The following is a 12,471-nucleotide window of genomic DNA, read 5'->3' as shown; positions in this document are numbered from 1 at the left end:
AACTGTTGCATTCATTTGTTGCAGTTTATGTGACAAACTCTTGTGTGTTCACTACTTTTTTGGGAGTGATTATCACATCCACAAGAAAACCTAAATCGAGCAAGGTAGGAGAATCTTTTTACCCATTCCCCAAGTGCACAAGTTAGGTGGGTCGACAACATATTCCTGTCGTGTGACGCAAATGTCGTCACCAGTGTTGTATACAATATATCAGACGTGTTTTCCTGTGGAGGAATCGGTTGACCAATGACCTTGTGATCAAATGTTTTCGGTTCCCACTGGAGAGGAACGTCCTTTACTAATCGCACGGGTTTGCGGTGCGGTCGCAAAACAGACACTAAACTTATTACAGTGAACAGAGACGTCAATGAACGAACGGACAGATCATAACTTTGCGAAAATAAAGAATGTAAAATTTTCACTCGAGGGAAGACTTGAACCAAGGAGCTCTCGTTCTGCAGCTGCTCACGCTAACCACGGGACCACGGCGCTCCTGAGCTAACATTGTCCTTGATGTTGCCTATCCTACGCATGGACTACTCGGTTTGTGTATTTTGGTTATTTTTTTAATAGTTCCACACAACTTCTTCCTGTTTTATCGATTGATCTGTGTTCAGTTTTTCAAGGCCTATCCACTGTGCCAACTTATAACTAAATCTGAGGGGGGTGCGATGGGGAGGTTCCCTTGTGAGTCTCCCTGGTTCTTCTCTGCATCGAGAGCTCGCTTCCATGCACCGCTAAGATTATATCAGCTATGGAAGTTAAGATTTTCTTACACGTTCTTCTTTGTACAGCCTCTAATTACAGACTCCAGGTATGTAGGGGCCTGGGACAAAAGTTTTGTTTCATCAAAGAGTACACGGTGCGCTCAGCAACGGTAGGTTTCTTCAGTTCTTGATTTTTTAATACGTCGTTGATGTTCTACTCAGTGATCGGAAACGGTGCGGATGGTCTGACCGATGTAATTGCTACCGCATTCAGAAGGGATGTTGTAAATCCCAGGGATCGTGAGGCCGAAACTGTCCTTAAAAGGTCGTACCACCTCCTTTATCTTCTTGGGAGGTCGGAAAATGGATCTGATACCTCGTCTTCCCAAGACTCTGCCTATTTTGCTTGATGTAGTGCCGCAGGAAGGAATGCAATCGACTGGTCATCACGTGAATGTTAGACGTTTTCAAGTTTCTTTATCTTGGAGAACGCTGACTTCACACCACGTAACCTATAGCCTTTCTTTCGGAACGTATTATCATGATCATCATCTCATCCTTTTACCACGTCATGTGTGGTCGGCATTGCTTTTCTGGATCCTTCTCTTCCATAAATGCATATCCAGTGCTTCTTCTCTGAGCCATCCTTTCTCCCGTAGGTCCCCTGATACCTTGTCTTTCCACCTCAGTTTCGGTCTTCCTCTTCTGTTTAATCCTTCGATTTCCAGGTCTTCAATTCTTCTCCCCACGTAGTACTGCCGTCTTCTTTGCACATGTCCACACCATCTAAACCTACTTTCTTGGATCTTCTTCCCTATGGGCCAAACTTTCACTGTTCCCCTGGTGTACTCATTCCTTATTCGATCCTTTAGTGTCACCCCACTCATCCACGTTAACATTCTCATTTCTGCTACTTCCATCTTTTTCTCTTGGGCTTTGGTAATTGGCCAGGTTTATGGACTATACAGCATTGCAGGCCTCACCCCAAACTTGTAAGGCTTTCCTTTCATTCTGCAGCTAACCTTCTTATCACACAGTACTCCCCTCAGTTTCCTCCGGTTCATCCATCCACTATTTATCCTCTGCCGTATTTCAGCCTCCAGTCCTCCATCACTTTGCATTTAAGAGCCTAAGTATTTAAATTTCTTGACCAGCGTCAGTTGTTCTTCTTACAGGTTAATATATAGATCTTTGGTATGCTTTGTACACATACACACTGTTTTCACCCTGCTAATTCTCATTCCCCTTTCCTCTAGACCTTTTCTCCACTGTTCAAGCTTGTCTTGAAGTGCCTCCTGGGTGGATTCACAGATTACATCATCATCGGCGAACATCATGCTCCCAGGTGCCTATTTTTTCACATCTTTGACTAGTACATCCTTGACAAGGTCAAAGAGATATGGACTGAGAACAGATCCCTGATGTAGTCCTACTTTCACTGAAAATGCCCTTGTGGCACCTGCGCTGCTCCTGACTTGTGTCATTGCACCTTCATACATGTCTTCTACCACCCTGATATATTTTTCTGCCAGGCATCTACTTCTCAGACGCCTACATATCTCTTGCCTCAGGACTCTTGTCATATGCCTTCTCAAGATTGACAAAGGCCGTAAGCAGTTCGACTTTTACTTATATGTGCCTGTCCATCAGTTGCCTTAATGCAAATATTGCGTCGGTTGTGAATTTTAACATTTGAACATTGCGTCGGTTGTTCCTCTTCCCGGTATAAATCCAAACTGTTCTTCACATACTTCAGTTTCTAGACTCAACCTCTTTTCAATTATCCTTTCCCAGATCTTCATTGTGCGGGACATCAGTTTTATCCCTCTATAATTGCCAAAGTTTTCGATATCCCCTTTCCCCTTATGTGTGGGAACCAGTATACTGCTTCTCCACGCATGCTGAATTCTTTCTCCTTTCCAGATCTTCTGCATTAGATCCCACAGAATATCAGTTCACTGTTCTCCCACACTTTTCCATGCTTCTATTGGGATTTGGTCTACCCCTAGGGCCTTTCCATTTTTCATTTCCTTCCTCGAGTGTTCGACTTCTTCCCTACTTATACTTTGGGTCATATCTCCATCCTCATACTTCTCTCGTACATTTTCCTCACTCAATAGCCTTTCAAAGTATTGCCATCACCTATTAAGGATTTTCTCAAGGTCGTGTAATACTACACCTGATTCATCCTTTATCTGCCTCATTGATGTTATGTCCTTGGTCGCCTCATCTCTTGCTTAAGGATTCCGTAGGAGTTGCCTGCGATCCTGTCTTCTTTCCAGCGGTTCATACCCCTCTTCCATTGCCTCAGCCTTTGCTTTTGAACCCACTGCTCTTTTTGCCTTTTTTTTTTTTTGCAGTCTTGTAGGCTTCCCTACCCTCCTGTCTTCCTGTCAAGTCCCAATGTTTTTTTGCATCTTTCTTCACTTTTATCGCTCTCTGAACCTCCTCATGCCACCACCATGCCTCCTTATATTCTGGTGGTCCCTTTCCTGTTGTTACACCCAGCATCTCTTTTTCATCTTTTGTAATTACATGGAAATTATAGCTACACCACTCCTGTACATCCTTTGGTAATTTCACTTCTCTTAATACCATTTTTTTGAATTTTTCTTTCAACACCTCTTCTTTCAGTTTCCACCACTTTATTCTTTGATTCCTCGCTTGATACATTTACGTCTTTCTCCACTACCGTTCCATATCGGCCACTACGAGTTTGTGTTGCGCAGCCACACTTTCACTGTGTATAACCTCTCGGAACACATACTTCACATGATTAGTATGATTAATTTTGGCATCCTAGCGGTTCTCGTCAGAAACAATTTTCGCTTTGTTCACCAGTGTATTTACAGCTGATGTCTTCCCAACTGGATGGTGGAAACTTATCTTAACGCTAACAGTTTTCACAAACACAAAATACTGTTTGACGAAAGAAAAAAATTGTCCCAGGCCCCTACATAGTTGTAATCTGTAATTAAAGTGGCTGTACAAATAAGAATGTGTCAGAAAAACTTCAACCGTGATAGTGGATATAATCATAGCGGTGCATGGAAGCGAGTTCTCGATGAGAGAAGAACCAGAGAGACTCATCGCAACGTTTATGCTACGGCGTGATCGATGACACCACCAGCGCCGGCGTTGATACGATCTGAGACAGCATGACTATTTACCGACCAATCGGAATCCGTCTTTGAGCTGTATACGGGGCCACTAGAGCAGCAGTTTTGACCGTCCGTTGCTCCTTTCGGAGACTATGGAGGTAATCGTCAAACAATCGAGGTTTTACCCTGAATTGACGTGGCAACAAGTGCGAGTACGTTCTGCACTTACAGCTTGGAAGGTGATTTGATGAACCCTCTGCTAGGCACTTTCATGTGAATTACAGAGTAGTTATATACACGTACATGTAGAATTAGTTATGTACAAAGAGATAATATGCATTGTTTCTTCATTCTCGTGACAAGTGTGAGATCTGGCACTTAGAATGTGTTGAAGTCTTCAAATCATTTCCAAAGGCACTGTATAACCATTCGACTTATGCGTTTTGTTGAAAAAACAGATCTGGGTGGTAGGACAGTGATATGAACCCCGCTCCTCCTGAAACCTAGTATCAGCGCACGACCTTTCTTGGTGGACGTTACTGATCTAAACACTGCCTAAGTTCGAAAACCCAAAATTGACTGAATAGTAAATTTCATGAACTTCAAACACCGCCAGCAGTCAGAAATTATATAGTCTTTATAGCTTGTATTCGATAGTACTGTGACAATGTGGTGCGTGTGTTGGAGAGAGAGAGAGAGAGAGAGAGAGAGAGAGAGAGAGAGAGAGAGAGAGACCGAACATAGATAGTTATGTGACATACAGGACGTAGCTTAATTTAGTCGTGTCAATGATAAGCATACTGCCACATTTTCCTCTTCGAAAACGTACTATAATTTCAAACTGCCACAATTACAATATATGGAGTATGCAAATATACAGATAACTAAACTGTACTAAGAGTGTCATCAGAGTAGTCTGAGTAGTTAAAAGTGGGGGGAAAAATCTGAAGCATTAGCGTCTCGTCGTCATCGAGTTCATTAGAGAAGGAAAGCTGCTTTAGTTGGTCAAAGACAGTGGGGTGTGGGGCTCGTGTTATGAACGCGTATGGATAAGAGCCTCGCTCCTTCGCAATAGCAATCCATTTTTTGAACTCTTCCAATGATGAGTAGCTGTATGCAGCTTAATACAACACAGTTTAAAACGTATACACCTATTGACCTACGACGGGTTAAAAGTAGTTTCCAGTATTCTCTGTTCATAGGCTTTGTTTCGTATATTTCCCGTTCAGCTTAACTCAATAAGTAGACACCATTTAATACCTTACAGTAAGAAACTCTCTTACAAATCTTGTTCTGTCATCAGCAAGGATGCTACGGGAGCCTTACAGAACAACAACTAAAAGGCTCTTTCTTCTCCGCGGCCTTTTCTGAACCATTCGACGATGTGGAGAGCCTTGAGGATTCACGACTTCATATCCATTATTAGCAGCGGAAAATTCGTATATTCATTAGTAAAACAGACACCAATCTCAGAGAGTCCTTAAAATATATAAAAGTACTCGCCGTACGATATTCAGATGTGCTACGAGAAGGCGTAAAGAATGTTAAATTTTGATCTGTAGAGAAATAAATGGAACAGGTATGAATTTTCAGTCTGCAACAAAATGTGTACTTTTTTGGTGGGGTGGGGGAGGGCGGAGAGGACTCCATTCTCACCTTACTGCCAGCCTTTGGTCGCCAGAATCACCTTCATCGGCGTTGACGTGTTTCGCCATTCTACACGTTACATCATTATTCCATACAGGATGTTGAGAAGTACATTCGTCATCCTCACGGATGATCTTCCACCAATGTTGACAGGAGTCCTCGTCGACGGCGTTTGAGTTTGTTCAGCTGAAAGAAATCTTCTCTTAAAATGAAACATATCTTAATAAGGCGAATACTTTAATATGTGTAGCGCTCATAATGCTGTTTGAGTGACTGAAAAGTCGCACAGACCAATATCATACTGTAAGGAGATGAATGATAGCCGAGAACGTTAAAGTTTGTATTTCGGAAGAAGGGTGTGGGGAATTGGGCGTAATAAAGGGGATGGTGACGTCAGGATCTGTTCCAGGCTTAAGGTGTGGACATTATATTGCGGATGAATTTATGAAACGTAGCCTTGTATCTTTCTCGCTGCTGCTTCATTAGGTAGCAATGATGGTATGGAACACGCACCTTGAAGTCTTCAAAATAGCGATGTGCCGTCTATAGGAAATATTACACGAAATGCTCAGTCTCTCAGACGTAGCTGTAATGTTTGAGGGGAGGGAAAAGTTCCTAGTTTTGTTGTGATGTCCCTACTGTGAGATGCGCCGTCCTGTTGAAGAGAGCCAGTGTCGTTCGTGTCCAGCTACAAACGATATGGAGCGTCAAGGTGTAAAAATATCCGCCGCACAGTATTAATCTGACTGGAAGTTTCAAATAAAGCGTGGTTTACTCAATCGTCAGTGTCCCAATCTACAACTGCGCCTGAAGACTCAAATATAGGACACAGTAAAATATGCTGTGCTGTGCTAGATAGATGTGATTCTATTTCTCTATTTGGTTCATAGGACGTTGTGAACAGCTTTTTCATGTAATGAAGTGATGGAACTCTGTGATCAGTTGCGTTAAAAGTATATCATAGATTCCAGAATGAGATTTTCACTCTGCAGCGGAGTGTGCGCTGATATGAAACTTCCTGGCAGATTAAAACTGTGTGCCCGACCGAGACTCGAACTCGGGACCTTTGCCTTTCGCGGGCAAGTGCTCTACCATCTGTGCTACCGAAGCACGACTCACGCCCGGTCTCACAGCTTTACTTCTGCCAGTATCTCGTCTCCTACCTCCCAAACTTTACAGAAGCTCTCCTGCGAACCTTGCAGAACTAGCACTCCTGAAGGAAAGGATATTGCGGAGACATGGCTGAGCCACAGCCTGGGGGATGTTTCCAGAATGAGATTTTCACTCTGCAGCCTGGGGGTGCAGGTAGGAGACGAGATACTGGCTGAAGTAAAGCTGTGAGACCGGGCGTGAGTCGTGCTTCGGTAGCTCAGATGGTAGAGCACTTGCCCGCGAAAAGCAAAGGTCCCGAGTTCGAGTCTCGGTCGGGCACACAGTTTTAATCTGCCAGGAAGTTTCATATCAGCGTACACTCCGCTGCAGAGTGAAAATCTCATTCTGGAAACATTTCCCAGGCTGTGGCTAAGCCATGTCTCCGCAATATCCTTTCTTTCAGGAGTGCTAGTTCTGCAAGGTTCGCAGGAGAGCTTCTGTAAAGTTTGGAAGGTAGGAGACGAGATACTGGCAGAAGTAAAGCTGTGAGACCGGGCGTGAGTCGGGCTTCGTTAGCTCAGATGGTAGAGCACTTGCCCGCGAAAGGCATAGGTCCCGAGTTCGAGTCTCGGTCGGGCACACAGTTTTAATCTGCCAGGAAGTTTCATATCAGCGCACACTCCGCTGCAGAGTGAAAGTCTCATTCTGGAAACATCCCCCAGGCTGTGGCTAAGCCATGTCTCCGCAATATCCTTTCTTTCAAGAGTGCTAGTTCTGCAAGGTTCGCAGGAGAGCTTCTGTAAAGTTTGGAAGGTAGGAGACGAGATACTGGCAGAAGTAAAGCTGTGAGACCGGGCGTGAGTCGTGCTTCGGTAGCTCAGATGGTAGAGCACTTGCCCGCGAAAGGCAAAGGTCCCGAGTTCGAGTCTCGGTCGGGCACACAGTTTTAATCTGCCAGGAAGTTTTATATCATAGATTGCCGTCTGATTTTCCGCAGATAGGAGACGACATGGATGAGATATTACTTGAGTAGCCAAGGACATTATTTGGAGGTTATTAGTGGTCTCACTAAAAACGAAAGATGCCTTTCGAATTAATTAGCCTCATATTATTGTTGAATTACCTTAGATTATACTCGCAATATTTTTCGGAACCGATGCTAAGCTCGGGTAGATGCTTAATGTAGCTCCCGATATACCTGATTGCAATTTTCACTGTAGTTAAATATTTATTTTCAGTGATACTGTATTGCTTGCAGAATAATCTGCTGTTGTAGTTTAACTTACAGACACTAGTTTACGTGACATGGAGACAGGAAGTTGTATACCTGCAAACAGATCGATATTGTTCAGTTGGAGTGGCCTGCCCGAGTGGAATGCTTTATCTGTTTTATGCACCTGTCTCGGCATATTGCGGGCTGTTACTTTCGTGTTTTAGTTTGAATCAAAACTGGCAGATCACTACCGCGAACCACCTAACTTGTGGATTCTGAGTTAGACACTAAGCTGATTGCCGTTGTAGAAAGCGATATTTATGAGCTCAAATCTGCACCCATTAACAAAGCCACCTCCGTCTCCAATATCAACGCTCTATCAGTGTTCAAAATCAAATTACAAATCTAAAACAAATGATTTCGCGAATCAGCGTAACGAAGGCTTCAAAGACGATATACGAGTTGCCTGTCGAAATATTTCTGTTTTGTATCGCGGAGGCAGCCATTCTCATATGACGTCTCCTCCACGACCCCTGGAATTGCAGTAGCCGAGAGCGGAACTCTCTGGAAAAAAATTTACTGACAGAAACTGAAATAGTTACTCCATGAATTCCTTGGTCGGACACTACCGAACTAATAGACCAGTATCTCAATGGCTGTGGAATATACTGATTAAAATTTCTTCCGTATGCGACCTTCTGTTCAATATTTTCAGTAATAAGTATCCATTCGCACAGACGAAGAACCATATGAGTACGTGATGGCTGTTGGATGTGTCTAACGTTACCGAAACTTTTCAAGTGCAGATTACAACACAGTATTTCCAGAGGATGTGCGCGTGCAGCTTATCATATCCTTCGAACTTTGAAAACGGTTGAGTTATTGGCCTGAAGAATGGGGGGGTGGGGGTGTACCATACCACCAGATCACTCACAGAGTGGGTTGTAGACCGCAGGAAGCAGAAAGAATTGGGACATGAGGGTGTCAGGACAATGGTCTGACCGGAAGAGTAATAATCCCTGAAGAGCTTCTCCTCGACAATGTTGTACGACTGTTCGCCTGGCTTTATCGAATAGCCGGATGACAACAACTGAAACTCGATCGGAGGTTAGAGACAGAGTGTCACCACGAAAAGTTCGTAAGTATTACTGACAGCTGGGTTGGGAACTAGTGTTTCTATTGGTCGTTCACCATTGGCACCATACCACAGAGAACGTGCATGGAGTAGAGCCTGAGTCAACTGGAAATAAGTGACATTTCGTTCTTTTCAGTGATGGGTCTCACTTCTGGTAGTGATGAACAGACCAACACTTTATGATAAGTCACAGAAATCAGAGGATTTTAGGGCCCTTATCGTCACCAACTCTTGAAATCATGGTGTGGCGAGCTATTTTATATAACACTAAAGTGATTTGTAATTCTGAAGGAAGGCTGTAAGTTGGCCGATATGTGGTAAGAAGGTAAACCCTGTGGTCATACTAGGGCACCAAATGGCATATACCAACAGGATAACGCAAGATCTTACACTGCAGCTCATACGGAAAACACTGAGGATTGTAGGAATATTTCACTGGCCATTTCGGTCCCCTCTTTTTTCCATGGAGTACGTCTTGGTTACGCCGGGAGACGTATACCTCCAAACCAGCCTCAATCAAGCAATAGTTATGAACAGACACCGAATGTATATCCGGTACGGCAATAAATTAAGATAACATTCCAATGCCATTTGCTTCCATGCCACAAAGAACACAGGAGTACACGTTGGTTATAATTCAATTTTCGTTACATGTGTGGAAACTCCTGAGGAACGAGCGATCTCACGACAATGATAGTTTCTGGAAACATTTATAATGACATGCAGAAGAGAAATAACAAATAAATCAATGTAAGAAACGTATTTAAGTTTTACATGAGATGATAACATTAGTTTCGTACCATGTTTACGTTCCAAGTTACAAACGTTGCTCAATGCGACGACAACCTGCATTCACGACAGCATGGAACCGCACTGTAGATTCCCCTGAATGCATTTCACAGTTGTACCAAGCACCGAACAGTGGGCCATGAAACGTTCAACTGTCGTGCCATAGCTCGTGCCCTGCTTCAAGGTCGCACTTTGCGTCCAGAAATCTCAGCCACGGCGACAGTAACTTCTTAAAAATTTTTTTGGCGCAATTGGCCGTCGGCCCATCTCAGGAGCAGTTCCCAAATCGCGAGTTGATTTTAACTTTCGAAAGATGTTCTTCAACCCAGTTGCGGCAAACGACCTCTCCGTATTCCTTTAATTCGGCGATACTCGCGAAGAGCAGCAGCACTGCTGGGGTTGTTTAGATAAAACAGCTTTACGAGCAAGGCCCTGCTTACCTTATCCACGCCATGCTGACTGCAAGCCATACTGGCGCCTAATAGTAAGTCACGACACTACCACAAGTAACCACGCGTATCCTGCAGCACACACTCTGAATATCATTCCTGTTAAGTTGTGTACCCATACGGTAAATATATTTCCGTCTACGGTGGCTCAAGTGGCGACAGTTTAATTATAACCACCCTGTGTATTCACGCCCGTAGGAATCACACCTCATATTGATGAGGACGATCATCGACATCAGTTCTGAGTGGATTGAAAGTTTTATCATTTACAATCACAAATTACCGGATATCTACAAAGTTGGATAAATTTCGGACAGGTTACATCTCGATGCAGCCCTTTCACTCCCGTCAGTGCCATATAGCCTGCTCTGCGGACGGGAGTGTCGGGGTATTTCGACTTCCCCATTTCTGGTTCGGAAACACAGCATGCTAATATGGGCAGCACAGAATTTACATAATTAACTGAGAGATGGGAGGCATGACTGATCTATCCAAACTCGACTGAAAAACAATATGCAGACAGAAACGGCATCTGTTCAGGAAGGTTCAGCTCTACCATCAAGAGTATTCTAGTTCTCATCAACTTCAGTGCTAAAAGGTGCACACAATACCTATACACGAAGGTTTAAACAAGCGACGGAGATTGTGTTTCACGTCTTCCACATGTTCCATACTTGCAGGACACCAGGAAATTGAACATCTCGAAGAAGTTCAGGTCCTTGGAGACGAAGCATTAGCTCCCAGGCAAGGATGCTGTAGGATGTCCGCCCAGGTTATACTCAAGGATCAATTAGACGACGTCGTGATTTAGGAAGGCGAATGGACGGTAATGTGAGCGTCGCCTTTCCCAATTACAAGTTAGCCGCTTCGATAGGTAACTTAAGTTCGTCCTTATGCACCCTTCTGAGCAAAGTTTGGTGTCCTCAGTAATTTCGCTAGCCACCACAAATAAAGTTATGATAGCTTCAGAAAGTAGGAAATACGCTTCATTTATACTAACATCACCTACAAACTACATAATAACTGGATGAATATGTTTTACATATACTCCTCCTACTCCACCACACTTTGTGAGTTCACATTGAGTTTCCTTTCCTTTTAATATACTTTACGTGACAAAGGTTAACGCTACTAACAACTACTTTGAAATATACTATTGTGCTTATTGTGACGACACTGTCGCACTGCTAAGTCAGAGCCCTCTACTTGTGTTTTATGACAGTCTACACTAATTTCCTTCATCCAAAATATGTTCATCTCAACGTATTTCTTTCTTTATATCGCATGAGACGCACAGTACTTATTGTAAAACCTGGTTTCTAATGTGACTTGATGCGACTAGCTTTGACGTCACTGAATATCAAACAGTCAATGGTTATTAAGATACAAAACTATACGTAGAAAACTGCTTGTTCAATAATATGATACGAGATTCGCATGCATTATCATAATTTTGTGAATTTCTGTTGTGTAGTCCTACCTGATCGGTTCTCACATTGTCGACGATGAAGTTGAACCACAGACGGAACCTAGGATTACAGGTGTCCGGACGTATGAAGAGGTCATATTCGAACTCCGATATGAGGTCCACTCGTCCAAGGTTACCTGCGAAAGAGCAATACAATATCTACATAATGTGCATAGTACTCCAGGAGATGTGATAAAAATATATTAGTTAATTCTAATTACAGACAGCACTGAGTCCGTTTAGGTTCTGCTCCAAAGATGCCACCATCTTAATCAATGACAACCGTTAAATAAAGAATTCTACATGGGAATTCCTATGGATGTACTTACCTGAAAGCTGTTCTTATAATGTCAACAGTAAATGATAACCAAATACACTGAAGTGACAAAGGTCATGGTATAGCGATATGCACATGTACAGATGGCGACAGTATCGCGTATACAAGGTATAAAAGGGCAGTGCATTGGCGGAGCCGCCCTTTGTACTCAGCTTACTCATTTGAAAAGGTTTCCGACGTGATTGTGGTCGCAGGATGAGAATTAACAGACTTCGAACGCCAAATGGTAGCTGAAGCTAGACACATGGGACACTGAATTTCGAAAATCGTTAGGAAATTTAATATTCCGAGATCCACGGCGTCAAGAGTGTGTCGAAAATAACAAATTTCAAGCATTTACTCTCACCATAGAAAACGCTGTGGCTGACGGCCATCACATCACGATCGAGAGGTGTGGATTTTGCTTAGTGTCATCAGTGCTAACAGACAAGGAAGACTGCGTGAAATAACCGCAGAAATCAACGCGGGCGTTAATGGGCTCTGGCAGCAGACGACCGACGAGAGTACCTTTGCTAACAGCACGACATCGCCTG

The 12,471-nt window shown here is 43.4% G+C and overlaps 1 protein-coding gene across 1 annotated transcript in view; it reads right to left on the bottom strand.

The window, feature by feature from the left end:
- The window catches only part of LOC126249237 (cytosolic carboxypeptidase 6), a 1,486,464-nt gene extending 1,474,739 nt beyond the window's left edge, over nt 1–11,725 (bottom strand). The window contains exon 1 of the mRNA XM_049950894.1: nt 11,614–11,725. The gene's annotated coding sequence lies outside the window, so the exon portion shown is untranslated. The remainder of the gene's footprint in view (nt 1–11,613) is intronic.
- Between the last annotated feature and the right edge of the window lie 746 nt (nt 11,726–12,471).

This window comes from Schistocerca nitens, chromosome 3 (genome assembly GCF_023898315.1).
Source record: "Schistocerca nitens isolate TAMUIC-IGC-003100 chromosome 3, iqSchNite1.1, whole genome shotgun sequence".
Lineage (NCBI taxonomy): Eukaryota > Metazoa > Arthropoda > Insecta > Orthoptera > Acrididae > Schistocerca > Schistocerca nitens.
The sequence above is the reverse complement of the archived record's forward strand: the minus strand, read 5'-3'. Positions and strand labels throughout refer to the sequence as shown.